The sequence below is a fragment of the Canis lupus genome, chromosome 4 (genome assembly GCF_011100685.1).
Source record: "Canis lupus familiaris isolate Mischka breed German Shepherd chromosome 4, alternate assembly UU_Cfam_GSD_1.0, whole genome shotgun sequence".
Lineage (NCBI taxonomy): Eukaryota > Metazoa > Chordata > Mammalia > Carnivora > Canidae > Canis > Canis lupus.
In genome coordinates this window covers 44,274,567-44,290,643 of record NC_049225.1, presented here as the reverse complement: position 1 = coordinate 44,290,643, position 16,077 = coordinate 44,274,567, and the positions used below count along the sequence as shown (strand labels likewise).

The 16,077-nt window shown below is 46.5% G+C and overlaps 1 protein-coding gene and 1 long non-coding RNA gene across 6 annotated transcripts in view; one reads left to right on the top strand and one right to left on the bottom strand.

Annotated features, from left to right (window-relative positions):
• WWC1 (WW and C2 domain containing 1) overlaps window positions 1-16,077 on the top strand; it is a 155,521-nt gene that overhangs the window by 32,989 nt on the left and 106,455 nt on the right. The gene's annotated exons all lie outside the window — the stretch shown is intronic.
• LOC111095556 lies at window positions 1,889-4,456 on the bottom strand. The gene is made up of 3 exons (XR_005358237.1): window positions 3,148-4,456; window positions 2,534-2,691; window positions 1,889-2,445 (listed from the first exon to the last, which is right to left on the bottom strand). It is a non-coding gene; the product is annotated as an uncharacterized LOC111095556 (long non-coding RNA).

Below are 16,077 nucleotides of genomic sequence, written 5' to 3'. Positions count from 1 at the left end.
AGGGCTCTGCAGAGTAAGAAGAGGAAGATAGAGAAAAAGATGGGCCCTCTTCACCATCCTCCCCCCTAAAGCTGCTGAATCTTCTGATGCATCCGGAATCCTCTACAACCAATCCCTTCCTGCCTCCCCAGAGTCCCAAACTGACCACAAGACAGTCACTTGTGGGTGATTCACACAGCCCTTCCCAAGTTTGGGATCACCAGGCTGCCCCCCTCCCACACTGGGGTCTTGCTTCAGACTGCAGCTTTGCTACTTCCTCATGGAACCTTGAGTGTGAGAGCAGCAAAACCAGAAAACAGCCTGACTCTCATGCTGGGAGCTGCATAGGTAAGTTAAGGGACATCCATGTAGTAGAGTGCCATGTAGATAATTAACGAGCATGAGATACAGCTACAGGTGCTGATAGGGAAAGAATTCCAAGATGCATGATTAAGCAAATAACAAGATGCAGAGTAGTATATTTTATGTTAAAAGAAATGGAATCAGGGACGCCTGGGTGGTTCTGTGGTTGAGCGTCTGCCGTTGGCTCAGGTCATGATCCTGGGGTCCTGGGGTCGAGTCCCCGCATCAGGCTCCCCTCGAGGAGCCTGCTTCTCCCTCTGCCTATGTCTCTGCCTCTCTCTCTGTGTCTCTCATGAATAAATAAATAATACCTTTAAAAAAAAGAAATGGGGTTAAAAATACTTATACAACCATAAATATAGTGTTTTAGAGGGGATTGAAGGAATTCTCTATTCCATGGAACATTTGGCCCACGCAGGATTAAAATAGCTGCTGGTCCAGGACCACCCTTGGAGAATCACTACTTTAAAACTACTTTGTGTTAATACTTTGTGTTAATACCTATTCCACTTAACTCAGTTACCTGCCTGGATCATGTTGTGACTTGAGTTTGCAACCCCAAGTCAACTGAGAGTCAGATGAGGGAGATTATGTATGCATTGTAGTAGAATTTATCAGTTTTAAGATTAACTTGTGTTTTTTTGTTTTGTTTTTTTTTTGTGTGTGTGTAACATCTTCAAATTGGCAACGCATCTCAGGAATGCTTTTGGCCATGGTCCTTGCCCACACATGCACAAACTCTGGTGTTCCTGCTAGTGCAAGTGGTGCTGTGGTCCTGCTGAGTTTTAGCTACAAACCACTTAAGAACGACTGTGGAAAAAAAAAAGGGAAAAAAAAAAAAAAAAAAAAAAAGAACGACTGTGGACAGACCGTTGTTCTTTTATTAAAAAACCTTTCTTTGGTACCTTCTGGTAAAATCAGGAACATAGCAGAATCAGAACTCAAAGTAATTTTCAGTAGCTTGGAAGAAAATCACAGAGACGTTATCAGCGCTAATGCTGTCTCAGCGCCCAGTGGTACAAAGAGTGGCACCGTGAGAGACACACAGGTGTTAATGACTCAGCACTGAGAAAAGGATCCATCTTATCAATAACTAGCTAGTTTATTTTGCTTTTATTTTTCTTTTCATATATGGAAAATAGAGCTGTTTAATGAAGTGCATATCTAAATAAGTCCAAATGAGCTTTTTCAATATATATAAAGGAAATATTCTAAGGTAAAGAAAGCACTGGGCCATAGTTTATTGGTAGTGTCAAAGACTGTTGTAATTGAGGCTTGCTTTCTTAGCTCTGTGGAGTAGAGTGTGTATGATCAGCCTACACGTATATATTCACGTGTGTGTGCATGCTAGGTATGTGCACATTCTGGTAGGTTTATGAAAATATTTCTGGGAACTCCTGGGTGGCTTAGTCAGTTTAGTGCCTTTGACTTAGGTCATGATCCCAGGGTCCTGGGATAAGAGCTCCCTGCTCAGTGGGGACCCTGCTGCTTCTTCCTTTGCCCCTCCCCACCTCATGCTCCTGCGCTCTCTCTCTCTCTCTCTCTCTCTCTCTCTTTCTGAGAGAAACAAATGTTGTTGTTGTTGTTGTTGTTTTTTAAGGAAAATATTTCTGGAAGGACACACAGGAAATCTCCACTTCCATGTTCCTTTAGGGGCTTGCGTCTCTGGGTGAGGAGGGAAAAGTTTTTGTTGCCTGTGTTTATGGACTTTTGTGTTTTTTTATTTTTCATTATATTTTCTCCAATTTTTTTCTTTAAAAAAGGAGGAGAAATCTTTAGAGTCTCAACCATATCTTGGGCCTCCTGACTTCCAGATCTTGGAGTGGGGGAACCCAGATGTGGGGTAGCCAGGTCTGGTTATCCTTCTCATCAGGCTGAAAGCCAGCTAGTACTTCCATGTTCACAAGACCAAGAACTCCATGAGGCTCATGAGTGTTCAGAGAAACTACTCACTAGCAAATTAACTATGTTCTTGTCCCCTTCTTTCCCTGTCTCTCTTCTTTCCTCAAATGTTTTTTGAGCATGTCTCCTGTGTATAATGTTAAACATCTATAGACTCCCTTCTAGAAATGGAGGAAGGTGCCCATTTTGCAACAGAGGTGCCTGAAAAATGCATATGTCATTACAATCCTTGATCATCTCTTCAGAGCTTTTAAGTCTGATAATGTGGTCTTGGTGATGTGAGCCTCACCATGGGAGGGTGGCTCTCCTTCCTGCAGTGATCTTGATGCAAGACCAGATGTTTTATCAGGTTCCTAATGATGATAGGCAGCACCTCTGTGATCTTTGCAACATGGAGAGACTACTCTGGAGCAACATCGGTCCAGAAACAGCTCGGTACTGGTGTGGCTGCCAGGGTTTTCCAGAAGGAGGCAAACATTTGGAAAGAAGACAAGTCAAGCTCTACCTGCATCAGCTGTCTGTGTCCCTACCCCACCCCATCAGTCCAAGTTCATCATTTTGGGGACTTGGACATGCTACTAAAATTCTCACTGTGTCCTTTCTTTTTATCTTACCCTCCCTTCCCACTCCATTCTCCAAGACGATCTTATTATAGAGTTCTTGTGCATTCTGATACACGCCATCCCCTTGCATGAAACATTTTGATGCTCTAACATGACCCATAGAGCACTCACCTAAGTCTAACCCTGATTTTGCTTCTCCAACCCCATCCTGTCCCCCACCCTCCATTCCATATTCTGTCAGTAAGTCTGCAGAGGCATTACAGAGCCTTTGCAGAGGCATTACAGTCCCTCCACCAGGAATGTTCTTTCCTTCTCTCTTTACCTGTTTACAACTACTCACCCTTCAGTCCTGAGCTCAGTCCTCACTTACTCCAGGAAGCCTCCTCTAACATTGCTGAGTAGGTCAGACCGCCTGTATACAATCTCATGCCACTGTATGCGGCCACTTCATAGAACTCGCAGTATTTCTGGCTGGCTCCTCACTGCACTGCAAGTTCCCCCGGAGCAGGGACTTGGGCTGTTTTCCTATAAAACCGTACCCCCAGGGCCTGGCTCCAGTAAGCTCTGAACGTATATGCTGCACAAATGAATGAACGGATGACCCTCCTGCCAAGGCAGTGATGCTTCTCCCAAGAACCCGTGGCGGGCCCTGCCCCCAGCAGGATGTGGCTGAGGAGGCTGATTGGTGGGATGGAATGCGACAGGTCCCTCTGGTATCCTGGATACCAGAGAGGGTGGGAATGTAAACTGGGCCCAGAGGCTGCATTCTTGAAATTTCACTTCAGCCCAGGAGGAGCCTGCAGGGAAGTGAACCTGACCTTGAAGTTCTTGCCTTTATTTTTTACCCCCTTCTCAAAAAAAAGATAAAAAGTGCAGTCATGCAATACATTCTTTCTGAAGGAGCTGTGAGGTGGGGGCTTCTAAGTCACGCTACACTCATCACCCAGACCTGCTTCTTGCTGGTGCGAGTGCACCTCCCAAGCGTTCTTGGCATTGCATGCCCTGGAGGAGGGGAGGTCTCTGGTCCATGCACCCTGGGTGCTTACAGGAACATCTCTGCAGCAGTTCCCCAAACAAGGTGCCACAGAAGTTGGAAAGAAGCAGGTGCTTGTGGAGCATCTGTTAGGTCCCATGCAACGTGGTAAGCACTTTGCATGCTTCATCTGGTCTGGGCCTCCCAACACACCTGGAAGCAAGGAAGCAAGCCACTTAAGCAGATGAAGAATTAGAGCTTGGGAATTGAAATGACCTGCCCACAGTCACACAGCTGGGCAAGGAAGTGCCAGGATTTGAACATAGATCTGTCTCGTGGCTTCCCAGCCCCTGTTCTGACCACTGTGCCATCTCCAGGTTGCCCTGACAACCAGCACCTGAACACTCAGAGTCTTCCTGCCACTTCATTAGTTCTTTTGTTTACAAAACTTGATAAGGGAGATGTGATGACTCTCATTTCTCAAATTACTAAACTGAGGCTGAGAGAACTTCGTTAAATGCCAGAACCAGGATTCAAACACAGTTTTATCCACCTGCAGAGTCCATGCTTTCCTTTACTCTCAACAGACAGGGGAGAGTCTGTGTGGCTTAGAGCAAATCACTTTTCTCTCCTCGTCGGTAAAGTGAGGACAGTGGACAATATTAGGGGTTTTCAAACTTTTTTTTTTTTTTTTTTTTTGTGGAAAGGAGCCATTTCAAGTGAAATCCTACATTGTACCTGGCAGGGTGAAGCCCTCCCTTTGCTTCCCAGTGTCACTAGCCTGCCTGGATATGGAGGCCTCCTATATCTCATGTATTCTCAGAGCTTAGTTTGAGAACCTCAGCAGTAGATGACTTTCAGAGGCCTTTCCAGTGTGATCTGCCATCTTTGCTTCTGTAATTTGGGATTTAGCAGAAGAGCCAGGGCATATTCTTATTTTTAAAAGCAATACCTTCTGGTTTAAAATCTCCTTGGGACTCCAAGCCAAAGGGATTGAGCCTATATCCCAAATACCCCTCCTGTATGTTTAGAAACTGGCTTAACTATATAGAGGGTAAAGTTCATTGAATGGTTGGTGTTCTGACTTGCTAAGAAATCCATGTAAATTTGTTATTGCAAGGAGTTAAGCTGAGTGGGCTCAGATCCCTGCACCTTCACCTCACAGCTTGTGCCCATAGGCAAGCTACCTAACCTGTCCTAACTAACCCACTTTAGTGTCTTTGGTGTGTCAAGGAGGTGATGATGCCCAGGCTCTAGTATTAAACTAGATGGTGTACGTGCTCTACAAATATCAGCCATTGTTAATAATCTTGATTGCAAAGAATGTGTTATTTCTAATCACTAGGACCATAGTTAGAAATTGGTACTGAGCTGGGAGATTTTGGGTTATATAAAGATGATGGTGACATTCTAAGAAAAGGGAACATCACCTTGTACTCCCCTTACCAGCTGCCCAACCATCTATACCAATTGATGGAGCAAAATTATTGGGATCCTGCAGACACAGGGATTGTAGATGTCCTCTCCCCTTCCACTCTTATTTGTGGTGGTGAACAGCTCTGCTGGTGTTCAGAAGCCCCACTTTCAAACTATATGCGGCACTTATGGATGAATTCTCTTTTCTTTTCTTTTGACTTACTCAATCTTTCAACAGATATATCAGTGGTTTAATTGGGGAAGATTTTGACACCTCCTCCCCCATCCGCCTCCAGCCCAGGGAACATTTGGCAATGTCCGGAGACATTTTTGTTGTCATAACTGGAGGAGGGGGTGCATCTAATGGTTAGAGATGAGAGATGTGACTAAACATCCCACAATGCATAGTACGGTTCCCCTGCAGCAAAGAATTATCTGGCCCAAAAATGTCAGCAAGGGCTCATGGTGAAGGCCAACATGGAGAAGCCCTGAAAACCATGTTAAACACGTACCATGCAGGCCTGGTGATGAACAAGACAGACATAGTCCCCTGCTTGTGTGGATCTTGTAAACCAGTTTCTGTTGCAGGGGTTATAGGGAACAGAGATGACTAAACAAAGAAACTAACATAAAATTTCCACTTGTCTTAATTTCCATGAGCAAAATAAAATGGTGCCTTGATGGAGAATAGGCAAGGGGGACCTAATTAAGATGACTCAGTCAGATAAGACCTCTTTGGGAAGGTGACAGTTAAACCAGGATCTGAAAGCCCAGGAGCTAGTCATGCAGAGAGAGGAGGAGAGCATTCCTGGCATGGGTCAGAATGTGCTGGGTGGCTGGAGTAGAGTGAGCCTTGGAAAAAAATCATCGGAGCTGGAGGAGACTGGAGAGCCAGACTTGAGGGGCCTTTCAGCTTGGGCAAGAGCATGGGCTTTGTTCTAAACACAGTGAGAAGCCACTGGAAAGTCTTTAACAGGGATATGATAGGATCACGTTTATTTTTTAAAAAAGGTTTTAAAACTGAATTGGATGGACTCTGTCCTGTGTTAAAAACGTTGAGAGGTACTGAGGAAACCAGCCCCGGCCATCATAAGGACCAAGAGCTCCACAGAGAACACACAGAGTAACGTGAAGGAAGGGGCTCTCAGAGAGGAGAAGCAGAGTCATACCAGCTGGGCTCCTGAAGAACTGAGGAAGGGGAGTGGGGGGGAGGAGTGAGGAGGGAGGGAGCTGCCCCTCAGCCAGTTGCCTAGAAGGGGAGAATGCCAGCTGACAGATTGTAGGGCCTGTCGGGGGCACTCTCATTTGATGTGAAGGAGAATGTTGTCTATTTTTGCCAAGTGGTTCCCACTTTAAGTCCAGGGGCCCTGGGTTTGGGGAATATTGTTCTCTCTGAGTGTGATGGTTTGGTGTGTGGGTTTTGCCAGTTCCTGCCACTTACCAGTCATGTCACCGCAGGGTTACTTGTTTTCTGTGTGCCTCAACTTCCTCGTCTGTAAAGTGGGTAAGTACTTACCTCACTGGGCCATGAAGTTGAAATAAAGTTCTCTTTGTAAAGTGCTTACTAGTGGAGCTCCTAGTGCATAATCAAGGTTTAATGAATATTAATTATTACATAGTTTAGCTAAACATTTTCACAAGTGATACATGTAAACTTTATAACAATACTATGAAGTAGGAACTATAATTTTTTTAATTTATTCATAGAGACACAGAGAGAGAGAGAGAGAGAGGCAGAGACACAGGCAGAGGGAGAAGCAGGCTCCATGCAGGGAGCCTGACGTGGTTCTCGATTCCGGGTCTCCAGAATCAGGTGAAGGCGGTTTTAACTGAAGCGGTTTTAAACCACTGAGCCACCCAGGCTGCCTGGAACTATAATTTTTTTAAAACAATTTGGTTGAGATATAATTCACATGCCATATAAGTAACCCCTTTAAAACATACGATTACATGGCTTTTGGTGTATTCAAAGTTTGCAACTATCACCTCAATCACTTGTAGAATATTTTTAGCACTGCAAAAGAAACCCTGTACCCCTTTCCATAACCCCTTCAACTTCTTCCCACTCCTACCCCTAGCCCTAGATAACCACTAATCGACTTTCTGTCTCTATAGCTTTACTTATTCCGAGCATTTCATATAAATGGAGCCATGAAATATGTGGCTTTTCGTGTCTGACTTCTTTCACTTAACATGTTTTCAAGGTTCATCCATCATGTTGTAGCCTATACTACTACTTCATTCCTTTTTATGGCCAAATAATATTCCATTGTATGAATATACCATGTCTTTTTGGTCCATTCATCAGTTAATGAATATTGGATTATTTCTACTTTGGCTATTATAAATAATACTACCGTGAAAATTTATTTACAAAGCTTTTGTGTGTGTATAAGTTTACATTTTCTTGGTAGGTACTGTTCGGATCCTTATTTTGCAATAAGGAAGGCGAGGCACAGAATATTTATGTTACTTGCCTGTGTCACACAGCTAGTGTATGACAGATCCATAATTAGAACTCAGGCAGTCTGGCTCCAGAGTCTTTGCCTGTCTGAAAGTGTTCTAGGCAGCAGCTACTTGCATGGAACCAGAGAGACCCGGAGGGCAAAGCAGGCACATCCCTACCCTTATGAAACTTACTGGGAGACACAGTGCAATAATCAAAGACTCATGACACAGCCAATGTGACAGCTGTCACAGCAGGGAGTTAGAAGAGGTGCTGGCAGATGAGTCGGTGGGTCCCCTGAGACTTGCCCTCATCAGAGGTGCTCAGACTGTCTCAGGATGCAGAGACACTAACCAGAGACCGGTGGGAAGGGGAGAACAGCCTTGTTCAGGTGCAAGCCCTCCAGGGTGGGGCCAGTGAAGTATCCTCCAGAGGCCAAGCATTTACTTAGCATTTAGTAGGCACAGAGCTCCGTAGGTAATGGGTCCTAGGCACAGCGCTGACTGAGGAAAACCTCTCCAGCCCAAGGACCAGACATGAACACGCCTTGCTGTGGATGATATGGATGTCTCAGCCATGGGGGTTGGGGAGGATGTCTCAGCCATGGGGGGTTGGGGAGGCGGCGTGCAGATTTCAATCCCCACCTCTCATCTTAAACATCAAAAGGCTGGTATGCTTCAGATCTAAACCTGGGATGGCGGTTTTTATCTTCTTCCCTCCAGGTAACAGGCCTTTCAAATGGGAGAGAATATCCATTCCTCTTCAAAAGGGTACAGGTGTCATTTGCTGATGAAAAATGTATTTGAGGAAAAGTAAGATGTCAGTCAGATGCACCTCTGCCGGGGCTTTGGCCAGCCAGGTCATCCCCTGACCCCTTCTTAAGCCATGCAGATGACCTGGTGATTCACTCATAGTCAGCAGAAGAAAGGCCTTGTCATCTCTTGCTAGCAACATTTGAGCCTGCCACTTCCCCACGTGGGCTGCAAGTGGGTGTTGTTAGCTAATTATGATCATCCCACACTTTTAGAGCCGGGCTGCTCCCTGCCTGGTGCCAGCAGGCTGCAGCGTCCATAGTGAGGTATGCAGCCTGTCTCAGACACTATCCTGCCCCTGCAGGCACTGGTTCCAACTGCTTCCTCAGCCACTGGAACTGGCCCTCCACAGGGGGTAGTTTCAGTGGGGATGGTGGGGGAGAGATGAGACTCTCAGAGGTAGGGAAGGTTAGACACAGCTCAAGTCCAGTGGGTCTGGTTTTATCTGAATTGTGTGGAGCAAAGGAAGGGAGAGGGAAAATGCACACACCAGGGGTCCTAGGTTCCAGGGGCCAATAGGAGCTGAACCAGGTGGGGAGCCTCAGTGGGTAGAGTCACTGAGCACAATGAGGTCCTCAGCCACTGGGAGGGCATTTGGCAGGTGTTTGGCTGGGTCTAGGTCACAATGTTAAATGCTATGGGTGAATCGCAGGTGTAGGTGGCACAGCCCCCACCTCCCAGAAGCTTACAGTTCAGCTCATGATGAGTGCACACGAGTTTTAAGCAGTGAAAATAGATGTGGGCTTGGATTCACGCTGACAGGGTTCAAGCAGAGGGGGATCCCTCGAGACCTTGTGGAGGTCCTAGGTTTTATAGGACTTGGAAGGGCTGAAACTCATGTATTGGGTGGATGGCCCAAGGGGTCATGGAAGACTTCACATGCTGAGACATTGAAGTAAGAAGGGACCCAGTGACAAGAACATACTGCATGAAGAGGGAATTTGTAGAAAGGCAGAGAACTCTCAAAAGGTAGATGAGGAAGAGCCTTGACCCAGCTAAGGAAGCCTGTAAGTGAACTGGGGAGCCAATAGAGATTCCTGAGCCGAGAATGAGATGAATGCACATGAAGAGATCACATCGTGTCTGCATTGAGAGCACTGATGTGGGGCTCCTGAGTATTCCCACCCTGATCCAGTGGGCTCACCCAGTGCCCACTGCCAAGTACCTGTGTCTGGGCACTGTACAGGGAGCAAAGGGCATTTTCAGTTCCAAAGTTAAGCAACTCATTTCTGTTTATATCCTCCAAGGAACAACGGGGCTCCACAAGGTTGGAGATGGTGTCTTATAACCCCTGCCCCAGCCCTGAGAGTGCCCCTAGGGCCTCTGCACCCACCTCCCATTGCACACAGGAACTCCCACCCCCAAACCCGCTTGACTTTAGTTCCCTCTCCCATTTGCACAAAGCTATAGTAGTAGTTTTGAAGGTCATGAAGTCCTTTCACCAGGGGACTCAGAAATGCCTTCTTGGGATGGAAAGACCTAACATATATTGTTACATATATTGTTACATATATTGAGGGCAATCGTGTGCCATGCACTAGGATTTGTTTCTCATAGCCTGTGTTTTGAGTGTTTACTCTGCAGCTGGCACTGTGCTAACTGTATATACACATTCTCTCACATACTTTTCGCAACAGGTGAAAGTGATGAATCCCCATAGTATAGATGAGGAAAACCAAGCCTCAAAGAGAGGAAGTAGCTTGCCCATGGTCACAGGGCTCGGGTCAGCCTGCTTCTAGAACATTCCTGCTTCATCATACCATGCTGTCAGCAGGAGCACACAGGGCTGGTTGCAAAGATGTTGCTGACTTATAGTGCATAAGTCAAACTCTTGCTTCCAGGAGTGTTTCTCCCTAGTCCATTGGGGTTGACCTCTCAGTGGTTTATCCCAGCACCCCAACTCAGTCTTCCTCTGATGGCATTTCTTGATAATCCATGTGCTTCTCCCTTGACTCAGCTGGGAGTAGAGGTTGCTGCCATCCCAGAGTATCGCTGACGAGAAGCTATCAAGCAGCAGACCCAAACAGAGGCTTGCAAGGCCACTCCATTCTGAGCATTTGAACTAGAGCTCCTCTGATACTTATTTTCCACCTACAACAGTCAGGATAGGGCAGTGGAAATGTACTAATTATCACTATTTTGCTTAAAGACATTGGACCTTTTCTGTGAAAGGAAAGAAGATGTGTTCTGGTGTTTTAAGGCAGCCTTGCAGATAGTTTCTGAAAAGACTCTATGGGCCTGAGAAAATGTTCACTAGTTTGCAGAATTTTCATTTATCCTTCTAAAGCTTGAGAGTCTGTATCCCATGAGAAGAAGAAGCGGTTAAAACCTGGGTGCCAAGCTGAAAGCTTCTGCCAATAAGTTATGGTACCTTGGGCATTTCTTCGAATCTGAATCTGTTCCCTCGCCTTATAATGTGTGTTACTTGTGCCTTGTACAATTATCCTGTGGGGTCAAGGTGAGATCACAGAAGTGATAAGAGCTTTGGAAGTGACAAAGTGTGTGGGATAACAGCACACAGTTTCCTTGACTTCTGGAGTTCTCGAAGTCACCTGATGAAACAGTAGATGGGAAAGTGCTATGAGGAGGGAAAACCTGACTGTGTCTCCGTGGTACTAGTATTACTGCTTAAGCCTTAGCAGCGTGACTCCTATAGTAGGAAGCAGGGAGGGCTTGACTAAGCAGTGCAGGGGCTTCCTATTCCAAGTAAAGGTTTCATTTAGAAAAGGAATCGCCTCAAATAGAAGCCAAACATTTACAGTAAATATTGGGGGGGGGGGTGTAGATTTTTATAAGGACTTACTTTGAGAAACAAAACTGAAAGTTATGACAGTGATCTATTTTATGTTCTATTTAACAAAACTTAAGTTATTGTTGCAACTCTGCAGTAATGCTTAGTATGAACAAAGTGTTGATTTCCCTTCTGCATAATTATTTTGGCACAGTTAACAATAGCAAGAAGAGCTTTGTCTTCTCATTTGATTTTCCCAACAGGCTCATAAGGTCAGTTTTTACAAAATACTGGGGAGAGCTTCAGCAGTTCCCAAGGGCCTCACTTAATTCCTATTGTCATTGAAGTTCTTCTCTTTTGAAGGCCTCTTGTCACCTCTTCATCTCAGTGGATCCTCTCGCTTCTTACCTGAGGAACCCTGCCCCACTTTGGGCCTGATTTGAGTAGTTGTTCAGCATTGCTTTCACCCGGCATCACTTAAAATATTAGCTATCTCCCTTTCAGTTGATATGCATTGTATTTGCACTGCTCTGTCAATCGCTGAGACAGCCAACCAGCCCATTGAGGATGTTGACTCGAAATGTTGATGGGCTGGGCTGGACACTTGTCTTAAGTGGAGGATAATATTTGAGTAGTGCTGATTTTTTAAGTGCTTGGTTCATGGGTTAAATTTTCAGATTGTGATGACTCTTGCTTCCCTAAATGATCTTCCTAAGTATAGGGATCAACATAATAAATATCCAGTTACTGAGTTTCCCATGACTTAAGACCGTGGGCTCTGGAGTCAGGACACTTGCGTTTCTATCCCAGGATCTATTTGTACAATTTGTGTGACCCTTGACAAGATAATTAAGTTGTCAGAGTCTCAAGTTTTCCCACCCGTATAAAGGAGAAAATGCTAATTGCTCACTCTTTGGGTTTTTGTGAGGATTAAATGAAATAGTTGCGGTGAAGAGCTTACTTTCATTCTGGAATTTACTGTAGCCTCAACAAGTATCAATTATTATTAATACCAAGTATTGTTGTTCATAGTTTTCATCAGAATTTTTTTACTTCATCTGTGGCCCACTTTTCCTGTGGAGCTACAGTTCACAATGGTAGCAACACTCTACATCCAAATCCAAGGTCCAAAATAAATGAGGCTGCAGTAGGATGGAACCAGAGTATTGCCAGCATTCAAGGACTTGTTGCAGTGTAAGAGGCTCTACCTCACACCACCTTGTCAGGGAGAAATGACAGGTCCCGTGTCATAACAGAAGCAGATGGCCAAGGGAAGCAGGCACCTTCAAGAGCCATGGCCTGGGGTGCCATGGCCCTGGCTTTCCAGCTGCCCTGAACTTGGGGCTCCTGGAAATTAACTAGGTGCCTTGTGTCTGATAGAAGTAGCAAAGAGGAAAAGGATGGGGGGGAGGAGGGCAAGTTCTTACAGACCAATGCCAGCAGATCTGGAGTTAGGCTAGGAATCTGTATTTTGGAGATGCAAAAACACCTGAAAGAGATAGCACACATCTTGCACTTAGCAGGCATGCCTGAATGCTTGTCAAGAGAATAAATGCATGCAGAATATACTGGAATACCTCCGGTTTGGCTGTAAGCAAAGGAATTCAACTGAGCTGTTGTCGAGAAACCTGTGTGACTAGTTAGAATCAGTTAAAAAGTAAAAGCGGGGGACCTCCCGGGGCCCAGGTTTGGAATGCTCTTTGAGTGAGATTGTTCCCTAAATCAGGTAGTGGTTTAGAAATGATTGCCAGACATGCCTTATTTCTTAATGAGACAGTGCATGTTTTGGTCCCTGGAAAATTATTTGAGTGGGAGTCTTGTGGTTAAGTCAGGCATTGTGTCTCCCTCAGTCCCTGACATGCTTTCTGTCTTATGTTGGGGCACTGGACACATGTTCTCAGGGCCCATGAAGGGCAGGGGGAGCTGAGCAGGGCCAGAAATAGATGAGCTGCCCCTGTCCTAGGCAGCCATTGTTTCCTTAATCCTAAGAAAATCATTCTGAATCTGTGACACTGGACTTGTTACGAGATTCCTTCTTCCCTTCCTGAGGGGGTCCTCAGAAATCAGCCTCAGGCATTGGCAAGAAACCCTAACCCATTGGACCAGCCTGTGAGTGACAAAGGTCCTCCTCGGAGGCCAAGGCTAGGGTCTCTCCAGGTCAGCTGCAGTGACTTTGGAGCACTGGGGTGAGTGCTGTTTCCTGGGCACTGGGAGGCCAGGAATTCTTGATTTAACTGGTTTGGGCCACCCATGCTCTAAGGGCAGACCCCTGGAGTGAGGCAGTTCCATGGGGACTGTTTACCTGGTCCACCGTGTTGGAGGGGCTCCTTCCCAGATTCCGTGCTCTTCTTCCACAGTGCTCACCCTTGCCTTGTCTGGAGAGGGAGTTTGGAATTCTGGCTGCAGATCCCAGTGGCTGCTCCAGGATCTACTTGTACCTTTCATTGAGATACTGGTGTTGAGGAAGAGGTCTTATGAAGATGTTGCTCATTCTTTAGGGACCTGTTTGTGGGTCCCTCACCAAGGTAGAACAAAAACTCTGTTTTTGCCATTCCATCAGTTTACAGCCCAATCTGGACACAGAGTTCATTGTCCCACATACACTCTGAAATCTAGTGTCGGGGGAGGGGGTCTGAACAAGGTGAAGAGGAAGCCACTTGTGGATCTATTTCATAATTTATTAGCCTGGGTGAAACCTGATGGAGACGCTTTTAGAGTCATTGTCATGCAGAGTCAGCCCAGAAAACCCCAAATCCCTAAATATTCATTATCATCCTAAGCAGTATTCTGTGCACCAGCCACAGGGGAGACCACTGTGACCTAAACTGTGCTGATGCTTGCCCTTGGGCAAGGCCATTGTCCCCAGGGAGAGACTAAGTCATTTCAAGTGAACCTGGGATCTAACCTGGTCTGGAGGGTAAGCAGAGTGTTGTTCATGTGACAGTGATTTCATTATTTGACATACCTACTGTAAGAAGGATTACCGAGTATAGAGTATGGAGCACCTACTCTAAGCACCATGTAAACACCTGGCATGCCTGGGCCCCTTTACCCCGTGAGGTAGGTGTTACCATCAGCCCCCTTTAGCAGGTCAGGGGCGCTGCACGGAGAGATGAAGTGATGTGAGTGGGGCACACAGCTGCCAAGTGCAGAGCTAGCCCTGAGCTCCGAGGATGTGACTGCAATGTGTGTGTGTGTGTGTGTGTGCGCGTGTGCACATACATGTACACTTGCACACACGTGTGTGCCTGTGCACAGGTTGAGGTAGGGTGCAGCTCAAGGAGACTCAAACTGTTACCCGCACCCTCTGTTCTGTTTTACTGCCAAGGAGGGGCACATCCCCAGGATGTTTGCAGGCTTTATTCCGCCTGGGCACTTACCCAGGCTCCTTTAATCCACGGCCGGATGGGAAGAGCTGCTGGCACTGCTGGCAGAGCAAAGGGCTACACATCATTGTCCCTGTCGTGAAACACACCTCTCCACAAGTTCCGGGGTGGGGTGGGAGCTTGGCCGTGAGCACAGGCCTGCCTTTATCCCACCTCGATGTTGGATGGGCCAGCTGGGAGCGATGGCCATCACAAACAAGGGCTTCTCCAAGGAGGAAACAGCTAAGGCACCCTCCGGAAAGCTGGGGACATGGGGGATCGAGGAGGAGGCTCGTTAGGGTCCACTTGTGAAGCACAAAGAAAGATAGAAGTTGTCAACTCAGGAAAGAGCCTTAAGAAGGCCTTTCCTGAATGTGGCCTAGCAGGACTTTAGTTGGGGTGGGCTGTGACTGGTCCCCAAACTCTAGTCTGGGTTCCTGGCGACATGGAAGGAAAGGGGGTTTCTTTCCTGATGGAAGAGTTCCTGAGTAGTCTGGAAATTGCAATAGTTCATGGGCCTTACCTGCTTTTCATATGCCACGTATGGTGCCTGGTGTCATACGCACATGTTCCGGAAATGCCCCAGTAGCCCTGTGAGCTCGGGGACTACTGTTAGCCCCATTTTACAGAGGAGAAAACTGAAGCACAGTGAGGTTAACAGATATGCCCAAGGTTCCAGACTGCTCAAATGGAGGTGCAGCCTGGGTTCTCCTTCCAGCTTTGCCACTGAGTGACTATAGCCAAGTGACTTCCCCTCCCTGGGCCTCAGTTTCCCCATCTCTGCAATGAGATGAATGGACGTAATTATTTCAAAGTCCTCAGTACTGAGGCAACATGATTATGTCACAGGGACTTGTAGGATCACCCAGCCACAGAGGGGGAGGTCCTCTTGGGCACCTCAGTTGTTAACAACCCTGTCCACTTCTCTCCCCATGCACACATATTTCTGGGCAAGCCTCCTGAAATCTCCTTTCCGATATAGCAATTCCCAGCTTATGACTATAGGGAGGTTTTTGTTTTGTTTTAAATGTCTTCCACATCTAGGTTCAAGAGACCCCTCTTTCTCTTTCCTATAAAAGCTTCCTACCTCTTGTCCCTCTCTGCAAGGCCTAGTCATGGCCAAGCAGCCTTGCCTTCAGTACAGGCCTGTAGGCAAGCATTACCAGCCCTCTGATATTTACTGCACACCCATTGTAGGACTGGCCCAAGATCACACAGTGAATGGCTACTCCAAGCTGGGACTTACATCCTGATCTCCTGTAAGGCACATAGTAGGTCCTCAAAGAATGCTGTTTGCCTTCTCTCTCATTAAGCTAGTTCTTCGCTTTGCTTCTGCTGGCAGATAGCAGCATGGGCCTGGGAGTGGGTTTGACCACTTCTAGCCCGTTGGGCCAGGATCCTTCAAACCCTCCTGCTTTGAGAAGAGGTAGTCTGGACCAACAGCTCCACCAGCCCCAGTCTAGTGACCAACAGGCTGCAGAAGGCACAGGTACAGGGTTTCTTAGTGACCTGGATTTCCTCAAAGTA